Source organism: Sinohyriopsis cumingii, chromosome 9 (genome assembly GCF_028554795.1).
Source record: "Sinohyriopsis cumingii isolate HCF-2022 chromosome 9, ASM2855479v2, whole genome shotgun sequence".
Classification (NCBI taxonomy): Eukaryota; Metazoa; Mollusca; class Bivalvia; order Unionida; family Unionidae; genus Sinohyriopsis; species Sinohyriopsis cumingii.
In genome coordinates, this window is record NC_142969.1 from 3,642,680 (window position 1) to 3,665,467 (window position 22,788).

Below are 22,788 nucleotides of genomic sequence, written 5' to 3' on the forward strand. Positions count from 1 at the left end.
CAAACGCATACAAACCCCAAAATATACTATCCATACAAACATACGCGAACGCATACAAAACCCAAATATACTATCCACAAAAACGGACGAGAACGCATACAAACCCCAAATATACTATCCACACAACGTCGCTAACGCGTACAAACCCCAAATATACTATCCACAAAAACATACGCGAACGCATACAAACCCGCAATATACTATCCACACAAACGTACTCAAACGCATACAAACCCCAAAATATACTATCCATACAAACATACGCGAACGCATACAATCCCCAAATATACTATCCACAAAAACGGACGAGAACACATACAAACCCTAAATATACTATCCACACAACGTCGCTAACGCATAAAAAACCCAAATATACTATCCACACAACGTCGCTAACGCATACAAACCCCAAATATACTATCCACACGATGTCGCTAACGCATACAAACCCCAAATATATTATCCACACTCGGGAGGAAGAAGAAGAAAAAATACAACCAAATATACGATCTACACAACGTACGCGAACACACACACACACACACACACACACACACTCCAGTAGCAAATCTAATTCGTTCAGTCACTAACTTGCACTTTACAGTTCGTTTAGAAGTTTCCTCTTCCACTAAGGTGACATTCTGTAAAATATGTTAGTATTCATTTAAATCTTTCTCTGAAATTTGTTGCAGTAAGTCTAGATGGTAGCAAGTAGAATCAACAGTTACAAAACAATCCTTTGAATAGATGGAATAGTTGATGAAGGTCTGTCCTATGAAACACTTTCAAATGAATCAGTCCTCTTATAACCTTCAGGTACCAGTGCTTGTAACACCGGTGACGTAACGGAGGCAATTGCTCTTTACATTTGACTTGTATTTTGACCAGTTCTAGGTAAATGCGTTCTCTCAACTCTACAGCAAAACCACGACTGTTCTCTTGTAAAGTATCCTTTCAGTGATTACTGATATTGTCCTACTAAAGGTAAATAGTGACAACTGGGAGACCATCGAGCATGTCCCAGGTAAGCCGAACCTTGTGGTTTCTAGTGGTGAAGTGACAAACCGCAACTGAAACACTTGACTTGATCCCCTTCGCCCAAGTAGAAAAATCCGGCCCTGGCTAATTCTTCGGGATTTGGTAATCCTGGATACTTAGGCTATTTCCCTTTGAACGATTGGACACAATTTTCAAAGTTGCAGTATTCAGACAAATGCACAGGGAACGAATATTCGTCTTTCACAGGTTCGTTTCGATGCGGGCAAGCTGAAATCGACAGGAGTGTGTTTAGGGCTGGATGACATCCGTAAGGTGGTAAATGTGAATGTTGACCTCCAAATCCGGCTCTGGCTAATTTTTTGGGGGTCGGGCCTCCCAGATACTTAGGCCATTTTCCTTTGAACGATTGAAGACGATTTTCAAAGTCGCAGTATTCCGACAAACGCACAGGGAACGAATATTCGTCTTTCACAGGTTCGTTTCGATGAGTGTTGGGTGACATGGACAGGAGTTTGCTCAGGGCTGGATGACATCCGTAGGGGTGGTAGACGTGAAGGTTGACCTCCACATTTACCATGAAACCCAGTAAAGTGTCCAAGAGGACGAGTAGTATCGCTATCGCACCCATCAGGTTTGACACGCACAGCATCACTTTTCATGATAGGGGTAGTGAGAACAAAGTTCCTATGATGCTTTACGGCATCGCTAAGGTCACAGCGTACAGCATCGCTCACATCGCAAGGCTTACAATCGCATTCCACTACAGAGGCCCCAAACTTGAATTGTGCCTGTCTGAAATTGTTTTGTATTTCTCTAAACGTATGCATCTTGTTCGCTTGGTCTTGGTAGTTACAATGATCTATCAATCTGGGACCTTGTCCCTTTTTATATACAGACCAATACCAACGTTTCCATACGGCAAAGTGAAGTGATTGGGAAGTCGCACTCGCTTCTGGTACACACTTCAATTGACTTTTTCCAAGGGTTGACCGACGATTTGGTGAGTTGGTAAACGTACAATCTTGTTTGGCTGGTAGGTGCTCACTTTAAAGTTTTCATCTTCTCCAGACTGCAAGGTTTCTTTCAATACGCAAAAGTTCACCTCTCGACTGGTACGATCATTCAGAGTCAATCCTTTCAGTTTACACTCCGTGTACACTTCTCCTTGTTTGTCCCTGTATTCGTAGCCGTAATTTTTAGGACCGCCATCCGCGAAACTTAACATTTTCTGGTCGTGATGCTCGTCTGTCTAGGCTCCGAAACGGTCTCGTTCGATGTTAGGGTGATGTTGACCCGTGCGCTCGATGTAGATGCAACTGTCTGTGTCAAAGTACTGAACGCGTTCCCCTAACATTTATAAAGCTTAGTACAATTTTAAACGAGCATGAGCTGTCACGTAAGTCGCAATGATGACATTTCCAAATTCGTCGGCTTCTACATAGTCCAGATCTACTTCGTAACTGACTAAGATCAAATCCTCGCGCACGACGTACACGTGTTTCATGTATTTGTCTTTTGTCGTGAATCATCTGGAAGTAGCGGAAAGGTTGTGTCAAATATTCCGTCTTGGGTAAACACAGTCGTTGTGCCGTTTTACCCCCAAGCAATTTAATATTACTTTAGCAAACGATCTCCTGCCTTCGTTTTTCTAGATGTGATCTAACATAATGCCTTCTTGTGCCCGGTATTTCTCTTTTAATTTATTTTGGTCTTCAGGAGTGTGACACCAGGAAGGATAGCCACTGGCTTCTTGTTTCAGCATCTGCGAAAATGCCTTTCTGAGTTTGGTCACCCTTGTGGTATTGTTGTGACTTGGGAAAGTGACAAATTTCGTACACTTCTAACAGTTGGTTTTCCATGTCCAGAGCTTTGAACAATTCCACGCTAACCCACGTCCGCGTCAAGGCACGTTCTACCTGGATGTGCTGACAAGGTTAATCTTTGTTGCACGTTTCGGCACAAGGGAAACATCAGCTTGCATTAACAATGGTGAGGTAACACGGGATGGTTCAAGTCTGTGAGACTTTTCATTTAATCATACCTTCGTATTGTCGAATGGTTTGCAAGTCAATGTGTTCCGTCCGTTGCGGGAGCCCTGTAGGAAAACGATAATATTTGCACACGTACGTATGTTGTCGGGGTCGTAATAGTGAGCCACAGGCAAATGGGGTAGAACGGCATGTTGATTGGCTTCGGTATTGAAAAAGTGAGGAAAGTAGTTTTAGCCATTTCTGTCATTCCAAATGTTTTAGGCATTCGACTCAAAGGCATGAACAAATAATTCATCGAATCTTTAAACTGTCCTTGTCCCACTTGCATGGAAATGATTTTGGCTCCTTTCAAAGTGACTTTAGGACGCTCGGTGCCTTGTTCCTCATAATACCTCAAAAGAAACTGTCCGTCGTATCGCAATAAATCGTGGGCCATCACCGTGGCATGGCAATGACAATCTCCGTAACGTTCGATGTCCTCTTGCCTCCACGTCTTTTTCATGGGGTCTAAGACCCATTGGGCGAATTAGGCTGACGTGTTCGGTCTTCGAAAGATTTTTTCATGTCACCCACGAATCTTGGTACAGTGAGGGCAATAACTCAAGATACGTTCTTGGATACACTTTTCACGCGCTGGATGAGCCACGCAGAAATTAGGAATGCGAATGCCGGTCTCTTGCTAGCTTCCGAAATCGAAGAAGATGATATTGCCTTTCTTCTTGTAGTCCTCATTTTCCTCTTGTTGGGGTTGGTATTTTTGCATGTAACATTGGTGTTCTAAGTCCACGATTTGGTGACAAATATGACATCTTTTCGTTCCTGAACATACGTGAGCCTTGGTATTATTGGTACGTATGCCTTGACCAAACGTAGGGCATAATCTCATGAGTGGACAAGAACAGTTATGCTGTGAACCTTTTGTGTTTAGATCTTGTTGGTAACAGTCAGGGCTGACAAACGTGCGCTCACCAGCAGGACAATGCACCATTTCTTGTCCTTTCTCCAGACAGGGTTGAGAGGCCAAACATCCTGAGTATTTCGATCCATAATGTTTGTGTTGTTCTCGATGCGGTGACAAATGTGACATTTTTTTTTCCTGAACATACGTGTGCCTTGGTACTATTGGTACGTATGACTTGTCTACACGTAGGGCACAATCTCAAGAGTTGACAAGCACATTTCTTCTGTGAACCTTGCGTCTTCAGATGATGTTGGTAACAGGTAGGACTGACAAACGTGCGCAAACAAGTCGAACAAGGCACTGGTCCTTCGCTCAGACAGGGAGAAGAGGCCAAACATCCTGGGCATTTCATTCCACAATGCTTGTGTTGCTCTCGATTGTTATAACCATAGTCACATTTCTCACAATAATAACTGTATCCCAGGAATCCAGTGATACTGATAATGGTATCGAAATGTTCATCGTGATGATAGACGTGAATGCATTTTCAATCTTTAAAGTCTTGGTCTCGAAACAACAGAGGTCCACGCACTTATTGAGGGTGCACATTCAAGTTGAAACGTTGAGCACGTTTACACTCAAGTATCACAATGAAATAATAATACATCTCTAAATATGGAAGTTTCTTTTGAAGTATCATGTGATGAGTTTATTTTTGTCATCTATAAACATTCAAAGGACCTGTTTCTAGACAGCCTTAAATTCGGTGTAGCTTGATGTAAAGTATTTGTTACTTGAACCAACTTTTAATATTTTCAATTGGAGAAGTCGCTATTTCCTACTGATATAATAGATACATATTGTGCAACAGCTCGAAGAGAGGGAAAATATTGTTGATTGAAGGAGTAGACGGTCTTAGAAAGCATGCCATTTCATGTCAAGTTAAATTTCCTTCACATCAAATATTATGTAAATGGAGACAAACTCTTTTTAAATATTTATCTTACGTCATGATGTTCACCTTCGAATATGTACCAAAATGAATTAGTTGTGCAAACATGCATTCACTTTTTTGTAACAAACTTTGTTAATACTATGTCTAGTCGAACAATATTCGTCATCATTATCATCACTGATGCCATTGTTAACGAACAATTATAAGGATAATTAACAGTATTTATGTGGTTTAGTGTCGTATAGTTCATAGCAAATCAGATATGGAACATGAAATAATGTTTTACCAGAGCCCTTCTGGGCAACACATATATGGAACATAATTGTTTTCAGAGCCATTCTGTGCGTCTCAACAATAGCAATGATACTCATGGTTCCATCTGTATTCAGTACCTACAACTGTTTCATATAGAATCTATATAGTCTAGCATCATGCATTCCGATTTAAAGACTCGATGTTTCATAACACTTTGTAAAGGCTCTGTCGTGAATATGACAGATAGAACAATCAATTGTTAACTTAACACATATATATCTGTGTAGTCTGTAACCCCTGATATAAACATACGCTGTCAGTCTTTCTCAAAATCGTTGGAATAAGATTAGTTCTTCACTCGACGGCCGATTAAATGGGTATATTTTCCCATCAACCAATGAGTCTTTAAAAATATTATTTCTGGAAACTTGAGTGAAGTATATAGATATGTCATTTCTACTATCACTGAATAAAAGGACTCCTCTGTATGTGTTATGAACGTGACGTTAGAGCGATGCCAGTGCAACATTTCCCCAAATATTATGATCACTGATGACGAAAATGTGTCCATAAGCACCATAAGTAGTCCAATCTATATTAATAACGAACATCATACTATAATTTTCCCCCCTGGCTACAAGTTGTATCGGCTATATGACCTTATAACTGATTTTCGCTCCTATTTGTGTATACTAGTTTTGATTTAGCCCAGCATTGCTGTGCTGAAGCGAAAACATTTGGACTAATCGCACAATCAGTACGAAACCTAGATGTTATTCTGGACAGTACTCTCACATTGCACCATGTCATGAACATATGCAAGGCTGCATATCTTGAGCTGAGATGCATCAGCTCAATTCGCAAATATCTTTCAGTTGATGCCACTAAAATACTTGTGTGTTCTTTAGTACTTTCAAGACTGGACTATTGTAATTCAATTCTGTCTGGTTCATCTCAATATCTACTCCAGATACTTCAAAAAGCTCAAAACACAGCTGCTCGGATCATACTTAGAGTACCACGATCAGAGCACACCTCCCCACTGTTCTGTACCCTACACTGGCTATCCATTTGATCCAAAATCAAACATAAAATGTGTTCTCTTAGCTACATTTTACTGACGGACTCTCTTCCAACGTACCTATCTGACCTGACCCTCGTGTACACACCAGCAAGATACTTACGCTCCTCTTCTGACAATCTTATACTCTTTATTCCCACTATGAAAACAAAGTCATATGGACAGCGTTCTTTTGCATACCAGGGCCCAGCAACGTGGAATGAATTGCCCACTGAACTTAGACACAAAGACACAGATATCACATTCAAGAGGGCTCTCATAACTCACTTATGTCGACTGCAAGAACAAACTTAAAGACCTAATAATGTTTCCTACCTGAAATCTCAGCATGTTTTTTTTATTTTTTAATGTTTTTCTCAGTTCATGGTGTTTGTTTTTTTAATAATACTAGTATGTTTCTTATCTTATAGGTGTTGTCTAATGTTGCAAAGCGCTTAGAGCTTTTAAAGATTAGGCGCTATACAAAGTCCTCATTATTATTATTATTATTATTAGTGTATGATCTAGGCCAAACATACAGGCATAAATTTGACAATAATGCTCGAAAATAGAAGCCAGCCGTACAACTTTGAATGTAATACGGACATTTTAGGTATTAACAAATTAGTCCAGTAGCCCAGGATACCAAAATTTAACGATTTGCAGCCAGTTCTCCAAATGTTAATGCCCGCTTGCAAATCGAAACATATGAATGAAAATTATAAAGATTGCAAGTATAATGCAATTATTTAATTCAGTCTAGATTCATACATATTGTCCTTAAATGTTCTGTCAGGGCATTTGCTGTAAATTTCACATATCTCCATTTCGCCCTTAGTTGAACGGTATAAGAACGATTAATACAAGAGTCGCAATATTTGACATGTGTAAGTTGTTGTCTGGTTATATATACCATTCTACGAATTAGTCATGCGAATCCTTTAGAAAACAATGCTCGTGAATGTTTGCCGTACATCAGCACGCCAAGCAATAGTAACTGTGTTTTTCGGAAGTCATTTCTTAGAGACCAACACCCCAAAATAAAGCACCAAGCAAATAGCAAAAAACAAAATAAATCGTTAATTCACATAGTTATATTGATTGATTGATTGGGTACTGTAATACGTTCGTAAATGAAACGTTGTTCGAAATTTGCCCTCAGTATTTGCAACACAACGAAAGCAGTACTATCAGTAGCAGGTATATCATCTGGATACTATCTTACAACAAAGGACATTTATATAAATTTAGCATGCTACGAAGAAATACATGTGAAATCTTGGAATACGATTGATAAAATCGTGTTCTCCAATGCCAAATAAAGCGAAAAGATAATGTTTCAGTCGCGTGTTTGAAACTTTATATTAACAATTCAACGTAATATTCACCTATCCTTTCCGTGCAACACTGAATAAAATTGTAACAGCACGTTTTCATATATCTAGTCAAATGTAAAATACCTCGCATTCTACAACTATCGTTCTCTAAATTGCCATTAGACATATCATGCAATCCTAGGTGTTATGCTCAATGCATACAATTAAAGTATATTTTATATAGATATCAATTAATTTGCAAGTACGAATCGCTTACCCTTCTAAAGTTTTATTTTGTAACTGACTCGCATATTTAATGTTGTCTCAGAATATGCTAAACTTTACAAACGAACACAACTATATTCCGTACCTAAGGCAATATATATTACAAAGTAGTCTGGGTGGTTATAAAGATGAAATTGAATTTTCAATTAATATGTGCAAATGGACTGTTCCGTAGTCCTATCCCATGGTCATTAATCTTACGAGACATTATTCAGTATGGATTGTATCAAAGTAACCAGCAGGAACTAGACGGTTATGAATCTATTTCAAGAAAGATTATAATATATCGTTAGATAAACAAGTTATTTAAAGATAATATCAGTGTTATTTGCTTAATTATATTTAAGCAACTAGTATCGATATCAAATGAATATATACATAAAAAATACGACAGATTAATTATATCCACAAGTTACGACATCTTCAGGTACAGACCACAAAAGAAAATCCGGGCCGAGAATAACGACGATTCGCTAAGACAGGTATAAAAAGCTTTTTATAGCGTTTACATATAGCTATCGTGTATGCGTCTTTCTCAGTTTAATTACTTTTCTGGCAACATTTTAGGAAAGAAAATGATTGTAATTGCAATATTGTTTATCATAATGTTTATTTCAGATGGGTCGATGTTTGTCCCAACTGAATGTTATCTTAATTTCATCTGATTTGAAAACGAAACGAAAAGAGAAGGACCATTATAATTATATTTACTTTAAGCATGATTCAAACATACGGTTAGCACTTAAATGTTCAAACTAAAAGGAAAGTGATACAATAAAATCGCTTATTCTTATAATTTGCTTCACACAACAATTTATATAAAAAAAATATAAAATTGAATGGCATTTGTAGGAAAATTGTAATGTGTTCAAATAAAAGGCAGACCAGATAAACGAATTTAACTAAATATAACTATCGTTATGTAACAACATATGATATTATGTAACAACATATGATATTATGTAACAACATATGATACATACCATTTGTGGAACCATTATCGTGGTAGGTAAGTATGACTGGTTTTTACGGTCGTTACATTTAGCCTATACATAACATGTAATAAAATAAAATAATTAAAACTAACAGACAAAAAAGTAAATTAAATATACATAAAATACATGTATAGATATTATTTATTCAGACAAGCCTAAGAAATATATTTGCATATACCGTTATGTATATTTTATATCTAGCGCATTGTTGTGCATGTTTTAGTCATAGTGTTTACATAATCAATTTTTGCCCATGATTGCAAATTGAAGGCTTTGCGTTGTACTTAAGAACAACTTTTTTATAAATATCGGCTTTTATAATCAAATACTCACCTCCTGTTTCATATCCGTAATGGAATTGTTTAAATGATTCACTGAAAGCTTGATGCCACATTCTAGTTACAGCATATTAGATTCTGCGTTGGTAACTTAATCTTTCTGAACTAACCACGTAGAATGCGGTCTCGATAATTCTTGTCATTATATCGAACTTGGATACTCTTTCTTTTTTAAAGCTGATAATCATTTGTTAGAATTAAAGTGGCTGCAACATTTATCTTAACAGTCAATTGCATACATTGGATTATTGTGAACGACTTAAATACTAGGCTACAGTTTGATATTTTTGTATTTCCCGTGAAATATTTAATTACATTTTGGAATTACCGCAAATTGGTTAAACTATATTTGGATTTAAAACCATGACTTTTCTGTACTGTTGGCACATTATCGTTATCATTCGTGATACCTTTGTAACTGATCTGGATTACTTTGGATCTATTAGAACTGTAATAGCATTTTAGGAAATATGAATTTATACCACACTGTAAGTTCTTTTAAATTCTTTTACTTCGAATTTTATGGCAACATATTGTTATTTACAATTTTGTTTTTAAAATTGTTGGTAGTCGCTATTTTGTGTCACGAATCTTATGTTCCTAGGTCATGACACATGTAAAGACTCAAAAAATGTATGCACGTGGAAAGAGCACCCACTCCATCCGGGTCATTGTAATTTAATCTCCACAATAACCAGTTCACATTTCACAATCGTCGTTAAAGACACTTTTTGGTTAGACTAAACATATTCCAGAAGTTCATCACTTACATCCTGGATTGCATATCCTATCGTACCTGACATAGTATTGCCTCAACAGCACAGACACCTTGGTGACGTTGCTCGTTTGTTGTTCACGGGTACACCAAAGGTGCTGGCAATATTATATTCAACAATCACTAAACAAGTTACTATACGAATGTTTGATAGTATAAAAAACGTCTTTGTGGATTAAATGAAAAAAATAAGCTGGAATCACAAGCGACAAAATCGCCTTGATATCGAATGCAACGATTAGTAGCTAGCACACCGTCAAAGGCAGTCACGCAGCCAACGACATAAATAATACCAGCTGCTCTTGGTAAGTTAATAATGAATCTCCTCAAAAACGACTGACTTATTCGGTGATTGATACAAATAGGAAGTGGATTGATGTTAAGATCTGAGTGAAGAGTGACAATGGCATTTTTGTAGCTGACTAGTCTGCATTACTGTATGACACTAGACGCTTGTTCGGCCTACCACTCTTTATATAATAATTAATGATAATAACCCACAGGTTTCACAAAGAATGTGACCTGCTTTTTAAAATGAGGAAATGTCGTTGGTGATAAAGACCGTGACCTAGAAAAAGAACACAATTCCTAATCTTTCATGTTAATAATACTCATTCGTCTTGTACCGATAATTATCGAATGTTCTATAAATCCAGTTCACTGTCAGCTATTCCCGGAGTATACGTAACTTCTTTGTTATGTCATTTAATGATAAAATCCACGGTACATTCAAATTTAATTACTAATTATACAGGAGCTGTGCCACTCCAGTAATGAGGTCAGAGATGATAAAGTTGAAGTAAACATTCTAATAAGACGCAAATGCAATCGAAGAATGTGACCATTTATCATCCTTCAAAATATTTCAATTAGAATATTTGATAATTACATAATGAGTGGTGTGTCAGGATCAGGACGATTTACACAGCTTTCAATACTAACGATGAAACCTTTACAATGATAATATGAAAACGATTAATCTGTGTCAACATTAATATGCATTGTTGTATGATGACATCTGTGAACGGAATAAACTCGACCAGTCCAAGCCATGACGTTATGAATTCACTAACAAACAATAATTTAAATCGTTACCTTATTGATCATATAAATCCATCCATCCATCCATTCTATATCCATCTATGCATCTATCTATCTATCTATATATATATATATATATATATATATATATATATATATATATATATATATATATATATATATATATATATATATATATATATATATATATATATATGTATGTATCAATATATATATATCTATATATTGATCTAAAAGATGTGAAAAGTATACTTGTTTATTCATGTTGATATATTTATCCTTGCACCATATTTATTGTAGACGACGACAATTTTTGCCTTGGAACAACCGATTCATCAGGAAAATAACATATATTGCTGAAAAGTCCAAGCACCACCACCCCATCCCCGAACGAAGTCTATAATATAATGAATTTAGACAAAAGGAAGAGGAACATCAGCCGTTGTTGGGAGAGATGGTAATGTGGTCTCCGTATCAGGCATACCGGTTGATAATGATTATAATAGTATCGACGGATAACACTGAAACGTTTTTCAGGTCCTATTCTGTTCAGTATTAGTAGGCAAGAAACATGGCAAAATGGAGAAAATAACCAGGGCAACAAAGAAGAATACAATGTCCGCAGACATTGCACATAATGTCAATACTGAAGTAGAGAAAGAGCGTCTGCAAATTAAGATTAATTGTGATCTGATATGAACAGCATTAATCCGTATTTAATTCATTAATGTTCTTGTAACCAACATATATATATATATATATATATATATATATATATATATATATATATATATATATATATATATATATATATATATACCCCTTTTGTTGTCCTATCCTGGGCGTCGGATAATTCTGCGCAACGATAAGTCATATTCATATCTGTAAACGTCTTGTTTTTGGTTGAAAATCTAGTTTGAATCAAGAAATAGCGATCGTCATTTACTTAAGGAAAGTGATGTCCATAAAGTGTAAAAAAATATCAACCACTTCTGTTCTAAATGCATACGATAATGTAATTGCTAAATGTCAACATTAGGAACTACTACGTGACCTTCTTCAACTTGAAAGCCAGATAAATCTATTGAAAATTAGCTTTCAAATTGTTTCAAATGAATACATTCTTTAAAAGAAAGAAATGTTTACCTTAGAACAATATTGCATCGTAATCCAAGATTCTAATTTTGGAAATAGTTGTCTCACACCTACTTTATCGGTGTGTATCAAACTTGTCAGCTTGCCGCTCGAATGGAGTCTCAAGCAATGCCTGCTTTTATATAATGTTTATAAATTCTTTTTTGTATTATTTATAATCGTGACATTGTAAACATATTATATCATATTCATTGTTTTTCTCTTCAACATAATAGCTTTATTGTTTTAAGTGTTAAGTGCTACTAATTTTGCACAAGTTCGGTTGAATTTGCATGATACATCTTACCATTTAGTGGAATAGTTACGTTGAAGTTTGAAAAACCAACTTAGACCGACCTAGTTCATCGGCTGAAATGCTGACAGAAAGAGTCCAAAGTAATGTGTTTCATTTCCATAGCCCCATGCGCTAACATTACAGATTTTCAAAAACATGGGCAGATTATCCCGACATATCGCGAGTCATGAAAAAACGGGTAGTTTCTCTTTTGTCCCTGATTGGAATTTTTTTAAGCAGAATGTTCTGCTGACAATTGACGCTTTTCAAATAGTAAGGATTGAAGTATATTATGTTTGTCAATCGGTCGAATTTGGTAGGCGTTTAACGCCGTTATTGTAGACGGAAACCTTATATACGCAGTAAACTCGACATCTGTATATATATATATATATATATATATATATATATATATATGGTAATTTCCGTTTTGTTTGGCATATATATATATATATATATATATATATATATATATATGCCAAACAAAACGGAAATTACTATTCCTGTATTCTACAGGAGTATGATTGTTACTGTTTATATAAAAAATAAAAATAAAAATACGAATAAATACCCTTTGCCTTGCTTTTAAGGACCAACCCCATACTATCATTCAGATTATGTTAGTACATAATTGCACAGTCTATTTTGTGTCATCCTGCCAAATATAAAAATATAAAAAGAAGTTTTGTCTGACGTTGACGCTTTTGTTTTACATATGCATACTTATCTCAGCACAACTGATACAAAATATCTATAGCTTTTTAATGAAATGTAATTTTGTTAACTATATCCACCCCCCTCCAATAATTTAATTTTGAGGTAAGCCTAATGAACACATTCTGATGAAACGAAGTGAGTCTTAGGTTGAAAAATAATACATCAGTTACGTTTAATAACATACATTCGCCATACTTATATGACGGGTAAATGAAACTAATTTAGAATGTGAAACATTTACATTCCATAAAACACTTTATTGCAGTTTAAATCCAGGCTGTTGCATGACCACCAGCAATATAATCTTCAAAAAGAAAAAAAAACAGATGCGTAAGTAATAACATGGTTCCTGTAAAGATTTTATATCTTATGACAGCCATAAGCATACTTGAAAACGACGGACACATCATATTGTGATGAGTGTTAATTGCAAACAAAATGAAGCTGTCCTCGTGTCATTGTAAACGGCACTGTCCTAATATAATTGTAAAAGCAAAATAGGACCAAATAATCTACAAGAACCTTGGACTTCGTACCGGTTAGGAGTAAATATTATATGAGATTTTAATACAGTGTTGACAGTGCAAATGATTTATAGTTGCAATAGCCTGTCAACATTTGTACGGTACATTTAAACGTAAGGAGGAATACACATGGTATTACATATCAACGCTGTTATAATACGAAATTTGTGAAGCTGATTGCAGTCGACAAATCTTGCAGTATATCATTGACGAAAATTTTGATTCATATTGCGGTGAATGAGTCTTTCTTCAATCCCAGGTTGATAGGAAAATATTTATTTTTAATATCAATAATTAATATTTTCTCATATACTGTAATTAAACTTTCCGGGGTGCGAGGCCTGGACCTGATGTACCGCTTGCCAAAGGACAATGAAGCGTCTCTCATAGCCTCTCCTTCCCAGGTGTAGTGATCGCCGCAGGACCACTGTCTCGCTCTGCGGGGCAGGAGGTTACTTGCATATAGCCTCTCCTACACTATCGTGTCCACAGCAGCACCTTCACGCGGTGCCCCCTGTTTTAACAGAGCCTGCTGTGTGGCGCGACCGAGTACCCGGCGGTATAACTGGGTGGGCAGACTGGGCTCATTAGCCTTGGCAGGCAACCAGTCTAAGAGAAGGGAAACTCTGACCCCAAACCCGGGCAGATGAAGCTCGTTAGCCTTGTCAGGCAGTTCATCTAGGAGAAGGAAACTCTGATTCAACCAACCAAGTCCCATCCATTGGATTATGGCTGTACTGCCTTGTGGATATCTTCGGGAGAAGGAAGGCTACGGGAGTAAACCCAGACAGAAAATCAGGAGTGGAGCCCCTAAGGCGACTTGGGGTCGACTACGACCTCCTTCCGGCAGCTCCTGCATCCAAACTGGCTCCAAATGTAATGCTCAGCATTCCTTTGGACCCCACCAGCAAGGACGAGAGGGGGATCCTGACGTCTGGGCAGCCCAAGATCTCCATGCTCCACGCCCAGGCTTGCGCCCTGGAGAGGACACTCCAGTCTCGCTACTGAGTGAGGAAACAACACGGAAGCTGACAGTTTACGGGTAATAACTCCCACCCGATTGACGTAGGGAAGGGGCGCCACTGGTCAGCTTTGACGGTGGGAGGGATCATGGTGTCCCACTGGCCAACTATCGCCCGCCTCAAGCCGGGCAGCCCCCGGTCAATAAGGTGTTGACCCGCCATCGTCTGCCTGCTCCAGTTGGTGTCTGGAGCTCAGTGTGTTGTTCAGCATGACAAGCAGACGTTATTCCACACCAGGCAAAAGAAACAAGAAACCAATAAAGAAGACTCCAGCTGTTCGATTTGCAAGCTGGAATGTGCGCACCATGTGTACAGGCATCTCCGACGACCTCAGAGAAGTGGACGACATCAGAAAGACGGCCATTATCGATAGAGAACTCACCAGGCTAAATATTAGCCTAGCTGCCCTCCAGGAAACCAGGCTTGCCTCTAGTGGCTCCCTCAGAGAGGAAAACTACACCTTCTTCTGGAAGGGTCGAGAACCTGAGGAGCCCCGTCAGCGCGGAGTGGGCTTTGCCATCAGGAACAATCTCCTGGCCTCGGTTGAACCTCCCACAAGGGGAACTGAGCGTCTCTTGTCCATCCGCTTCACCACTGCTTCAGGTCCTGTCAACATCATCAGTGTCTACGCCCCAACCCTCACGTCATCAGAAGACGTGAAGGATCAGTTCTATGGGCAGCTGGACGAACAGATCAAAGGATGCCCAAAAAATGAACCACCATTCCTCCTCGGCGACGTAAATGCCAGAGCAGGTGCGGACCACGAGTCATGGCCTACCTTCCTCCGATATCATGGCACTGGAAAGACCAACGAAAACGGCCAGAGACTGCTGGAGCTATGCATCTACCATGGTCTGTGCATCACAAACACCTTCTTCAAGTGTAAGCCACAACACAAAGTTTCATGGAAACACCCCAGATCTCATCACTGGCACCAACTCGACTTGGTCATCACCAGGAGCTCTGCCCTTAACAGCTTCCTCTCCACCAGAACCTACCACAGTGCAGACTGTGACTCCGACAATGCCCTTGTGAGTAGCAGACTGTAACTACAGCCACACACGCTACACCGCTCAAAACCAAAAGGATTTCCTCGCATAAACAATGCGCAGATGTCAGTCTCTGCCAAGGTGGAGGAGTATGTGTCTGCCCTGAACAAGGCTATCCAGGACCTGCCTGAGGACGACGCTACAGCCAAGTGGAACGCCATGAAGGCTGCCATCTACAGTACAGCTATGTCAACGTTTGGCAAGAAGGAACGACCCCGCCAGGACTGGTTCAATGCACACCGATCAAGGATGGAACCACAAATCGAGGAGAAACGAAAAGCCTTCATCGCTTACAAAAAATGTCCTAATGAACGGACGCTTGCTGCTCTCAAAAGTGCCCGAAGTTACACCCAACGCATTGCTAGACACTGTGCGAACGAGTACTGGCAACAACTGTGTGAAGGGGTCCAGCGCAGTGCCGAGTCCGGACACATCCAAGGTATGTACAGTGGCATCTAGAAGGCTCTAGGCCCTACAGTGAAATGGGTCGCTCCCCTGAAATCCCTGACGGGAGAGAAGATCACAGACCGTGGGCAACAGATGGCCAGATGGGTGGAACACTACTCAGAACTATACACTCGAGATACGTCAGTCATTGATGCAGCCCTCAGCAGCATAAAGAATCTGCCCACCATGGAAGAGCTCGACAAAGTGCCAACCTTAGAGGAGCTCAGCAAAGCAATCGACTGCCTTCCAAACGACAAAACACCAGGTAGTGACAGCACCCCACCCGAATCTACCAAACGTGGAAAACCAGCATTGATTAAACCACTGTACGAGCTACTTTGCCGCTGCTGGGAGGAAGGAGTAGTCCCCCAAGACATGTGTGATGCCACAATTGTGACCCTTTACAAAAACAAGGGCGACCGCAGTGATTGTAATAATTACAGAGGGATATCGCTCTTGAGTATTGTTGGTAAAGTGTACGCCCGCATCATACTCAACAGTCTGCAGTTGCTGGCAGACCGTGTGTACCCGGAATCACAGTGCGGCTTCAGAGCAGGCAGGTCGACGACAGACATGATCTTCTCCCTACGACAACTCCAAGAGAAGAGCAGAGAGCAAGGTCAACCACTCTACATGATGTTCATCGACCTCACCAAGGCCTTTGACTTGGTCAGCAGGAGGGTCCTTTTTGAACTTCTGAGTAAGATCGGTTGCCCCCCTAAACTACTCAGCATGATAATCTCTTTCCATGCAGATATGAAGGGAACAGTCCTGTATGATGGATCCTCCTCAACCTCCTTCCCAATTAACAGTGGTGTGAAGCAGGCCTGCGTGCTGGCACCAACACTTTTTGGGATCTTCTTCTCCCTGCTCCTGTCCTACGTCTTCGACAGATCCACGGATGGCATATATCTACACACCAGGTCCGACGGGAGGCTGTTCAACCTGGCACGACTGCGCTCAAAGACCAAAGTGAGAACTGTGCTCATCAGGGAGATGCTTTTTGCAGATGACGCAGCTCTTGTGGCCCACACCGAGGAAGCCCTCCAGAGACTGGGAGACAGTTTTGCTGTTGCCTGCACGCAGTTTGGTCTCACCATCAGCTTGGAAAAAACAAATGTTAGCGTGCAAGATACCACCATTGCCCCTTCAGTCAAAATCAACGATGTCACCCTGGAAGCAGTCAATAACTTTACCTACCTAGGGTCAACCATCAGCAACACTCTCTCGATTGATATGGAGTTGGACCGAAGGCTTGGAAAGGCAAACACCATCATGGCTCGATTAACGAAGAGGGTGTGGGAAACCAACGCGCTGACAGAGCACACCAAAGTCCGAGTCTACCAGGCCTGCGTTCTCAGCACCCTTCTATATGGAAGTGAGACCTGGAGTACCTACATGAGGCAAGAACGCCGGCTCAATTCCTTCCATATACGGTGCCTAAAACGCATCCTGAAAATCAGCTGGCAAGACCGTGTTCCACACAGCGAGATCCTGCAGCGTGCAAGTACCCCCAGCATGTACTCCCTGCTAATTAAACGCCGCCTTCGATGGCTGGGTCACGTCCGATGCATGGAGGATGGAAGGCTGCCAAAGGACATCCTATATGGACAGCTGACCACTGGCATGAGAAGCGTCGGACTCCCCTCACTCCGTTTCAAAGATGTGTGCAAGAGGGACATGAAGACATGCAACATTTCACCCGATGGCTGGGAAGAGCTGGCCGAGGACCGAGGCACCTGGAGACTGATGGTAAACAATGGCATATCAGTCGCTGATGCGAGGAGAATCCAGTTGGCGGCAGAGAAACGTAAGAGAAAAATGAACACAGCAGCAACCACAGTAACGCAGACTTCCCAGTATGTCTGCACCAACTGCAATAGGGTCTGTCACTCACGTATAGGATCTGCACAGCCACAGCAGACGATGCCAACAGAGACAGACAACACCCCAAGGGCGCTATTTGCATGGTCTTTCGAGACCGAGTCGCCAATGATGATGATGATGACTGTAATTAAAATTTCGTTATATATTAACGCTTCTTCCGTTTCATTATTGTTGGCACTGTCTAAGCGTGTTTCTTATTATCTTGTATATGCAAGTCTGTGGAAATCATTTCAGCTGTTTAAGTCAAGGTGACCTTGATATTCGATCGTTTGACCCCAATATCGATAATCACTTTGTCATGGGTATGATGGAGGCATATTCTATCTGTACTGAAATCACTTTTTTACTGGTGGTTTAGTATTGTCCCAAACAAAACGTGTGACCAAAGTAAACAATATCAATAATGTTGTCGGGCAGAAACCATATGTTTGAGGCACAGTTTGAGTGAGTTTATTGACCCACATTAAGATATAGTTTTAAGCTAGTTTGTTGTTATTATTATTATCAATGTGTATCAAGCGGGGGCGAATGCTTCGCCGGCCTTAAAGTGATTGCATGGTTGTGCTTGCTGTAGCGAGGAGTGAGTGAGTGAGTAAGTGAAAATAAAAAAGCATGGGTTGCTGTCTCAACCACCAATTTGATCGAGACCAATGCGATGCCTCGATCTGGGGTCATGTACATTTATCGTGACAAATCCATGTAGGGTCGCTTGAGAGTGTTAGAAAGAGTTTTTAAATTTGTTTATATCATTGTTACCGGAACACCAGTTCTGATTAATATTTCATAGCGCATGTTTATCAATCCCATTAAATACCGATAAAAGGTTGCAATTATCTATGATTACTTTAGGTATTTTAACACATCGCAGAATAGCATAAATTTAAACCGCGTTTTTTGTCTGATTCGATAATAAATGCTTATTTGTCTAATTTTACGTCGTCATACACCATTTAATTATTGACAATGCCGTCGACATCTTTGACAGACGGAGGCTCATTGATATCAGTAATACAGTCAATACTGTCATCCCCCACCTAATTGTCAACTGCAATCTCCCTCACATTATCATTAAAATTCATCACCACACTGTAACATCGCTTATCATCCACTGACAGCGCCTCTAAATATAACTTATCCACTGAAGCCATCTCAATATCATGTTGAGTAGCAATGAAGCCTTTCCAGACCCAGATGGCTCTAAAATAATTTTTTCAAAGAAGTTTGGAAATGCTGGATGATGCATAACTGATTCTTTTCCTCATCTCGCCAATGACATCCATATTAATAACAAATGCAACGAATAATATGAATGTATACTGTGTTCTACGTAGAACACCCACCGATACCAATGGATTAGCAACAACATGGAACATAAGGCGCACAGTTACAGGCGAGTGTGTGAAATATGGCACAACATATACAAGTTTATTTCGTCTCGTGAAATCTTAGGCGGTGTTATCGGTGCTTCGCTTTGAAAATTAAAAAGGACTCCATTGATTAGGTATCCTGGCGAAAAACATCTTCCTATTGTAATTATTGTGGCCCTGGAATCTGAATTGATATTCGACTTGATGAGCGAAATTCACACAAACCTGGAGAGTCTCCAGTGAATGATGTTGATCAGGACTGTCATGTTCATGATGTCACGTATACTAGTCCAGATGTACAACAACGACATAACGCAGACGTAAAGTTTGATACACACGCTAAAGTCGGTAAAAAATAAAAACCTGCAAGAATCATTAGCTAATTGGCTGGCAAGTTCTGCTATGCAAGGTAAATTAGTTCTGGCGGCTGGGTAATTAAACGGCCGATAATTATTATAATATAATCAATTTATTATAGCCCAAGGAATACTGGACCGGTAGGGATGCTATTAATAAACTTACCGGTGCTGCAGGTGTAACACGTATTGTTGACGCAGATTGGGTGTACGTATGTCAACTGAGACTACTTCTTTGCAATCATAGTTGGTATCCCACAACCTTCCATACTCATACTCGACACACTGTCGCTACATATCCTCCAGAAATTCGTTCCACGATGGTCCCCATGAATTCTTCTTCTTTCTGGTCAAAATGAGCGACCACATACTTAACAGTAAAACATTTTATCTCTTCATTGTCCTCGGTATATTATGGTGCGACATCAGCCATCGTTGCATGGTGAGATTCAGCACGAGAAAGATCACCGCGCGGTCACACAAATTGATCAAATCGTTGTTGCTCATCATTATTGTGGAACAACAGCACACCCACTGGATTGGTTGCACTGATCTCACTAATATATTCAAATATATCATCACCAGTACTAGCACGACCGCTGTAAGCTCTGTGAACATATCTAACTCTAATATTGTGATACTTGATACGCGTGAGCATTATGATGGTCAATTCTTGTTTTCGGAGATCCATGTTCCATGTATTCAGCGCTGTAAAAAATACTCGCCGGTTATTGTTTTAAATGTTATTTGAAATCTTAATGTCTTTTCTAATTCAGTAATATCTATAATTGTGGCCCCATTTGATCAAGCTGATTTATTTTATTATGTCTTAACGTTGTCAGACCCTTTCCGCGTAAAGAGTTCTTAACGTGTTTTGTGATTCTCTGTGCGATACATTTTAAAATGCCACCGCCACAACCCAGGGTCGCTAACTACCCTTGTATCGGTGAAGCGCGTTTATATCTGGCTCATTTAGTGGATAAATAGCATAAAGCAAAGCCGTCTTGGATTATACTTTCTCTTAATATGGTTTGTTAAACCCAGTTAACATTCCTGGTCTAGAATTTCTATATAAACTACCACACACACCCCACTGCGGTTTCGTGATTCACAAACAGGGTCATTTTTATCACGGATGAACCATGTTACATCACACTTAGTGCCCATGATAACGATATATTTTATTCGGAAGAATCCCCGTCCTGTCAATTAAGCAAGACTTTCCTTGCTCGTTGGTCATTCACGCTAGCATCAATCAATTGCCTAGTATCAGATATATTTTATTTAACCAACGACATGTGTCTGGCTCTCAATGTTGACCAGACATGTGCTGCCCCATCACGTCTAAACTCGCACTTGGCCCCGCGGATACGATCACGTAATTTTCGATGGATCCCAGTTGCTAGCACGTGATGTGCTAGCATGATACGGTCAACGTCTTCTGGACCCGCTGTTTGGGGTGTTGTCTATCTGTAAAGATCGAATCGTCCGCTCTTTGGGTCCAGGACCCCGGACCCGATCGCAGCTAATTCATTACACAATTAAGGAAAATATGTATATTTAAATTAAACTTCAATTTACTTAATATACAAATGGCTCGAGCAAAAAATAGTTGCAAACGGTTGTCGATTGAATCACCATCCAGTGTACGAAGGCGTGCTAATGTACTTTTTGTGCGTATCACATGCAAAGTGTGTGAAAGGAAGTCTAGGATCAAAACCGTGTTTGAAATGTATCAAGGTGGTCGAGTGGGGAGACAATAATGTTGTGCGTGGATTCTGAAGGTATAAAATACATAGCTCTGAAACGGCATTACAATAAGAAAAATGTTGGCCGGGCCATTAATAACTCTAACCAAATCACTCCAATCGTATATGCTAGCGACTATCTCGCTAGATTTTCGATATCAACCACTGCGACCCGCACTGATACTACCATCCTTGATACTACATTTGTTGATACCATCATCGTTGATGCTAGTATTACGGATATCAACGGAGCAATCGGGGGTGGATATGTATATGGCAACACTCAACCTTGGCTCATGTGCCATTATTACAATTTTAGATTTAATTCGACGTTGAAATTTCAATATTGATTTGTTCGATTTGATAACTGCCTGTGGGGATACTAACACCATTCCAATAAAGGACTACATTGTCGCGAATATTATAAACAAATCAAGTTGAAGTATTGGTTGGTAATCCACCAAAAGAATTTGATATAATATTGGGCTAACTGTTATACACTCGCAACTGTGCCAGTGTTATTTCAAGAGAGCTGCAGTTCGTTGCTCGAATCGCTGTATAAAAACTAATATAAAAAACGTAGGTAAGTGCCAAAAAACTTTTTTATGCCAGACTGCATCATCGTCTGTGGCTTTCCCTACAACTAGACATATATGCTTGGGCTCCAAAAATAACCTTCCTGACACTTCTGCAAAATCCGAAACATGCGACAGTGGAATTGCACGTGAAAAACATATTTTCTCACCTTTTTATTTTGCTCATCGAGTAACAAATTCTAAACTGAATTTTGGATTAGCGCCATGAACCATAGGGAACCACAGTGGCAGCGGTTGTATGTTTTTTGGTCGTCTTACACCATACAGTTAGTGTCATTACTGATAACTTTCACAAGCAATAAACCTTGAATAATCATCGTAATATCTTGCTAGATCCAATATGGCCGTGGCAACGTCGAAGTTAACCAGTCAATATCCCAATGTTACTTACGTCAATACTATATGTGGTACTGTTAACAAAACCGACTCTTACATCACCCATATGGATTTTCTTAGGTTTTCAAAAGGTCGCCTTCGATTGTAATGCACGCGTAGCGGGTAGGAAACACATATTTGTATCCTGCACTTGTAGCCCACGCTGATTTGGCTCTCGTGCGTCATACCAATAATATTGATTATCACGTATCGATTCATCTTTGAGGACTGGGGCACCGATGTGAAATGCGGGATCAGATAGACACTTGAAAATATGTATTATTAATTAATTTTCGTCTAACGCCAAGACCATGATGGGTCAACCCACCTAAATCTACA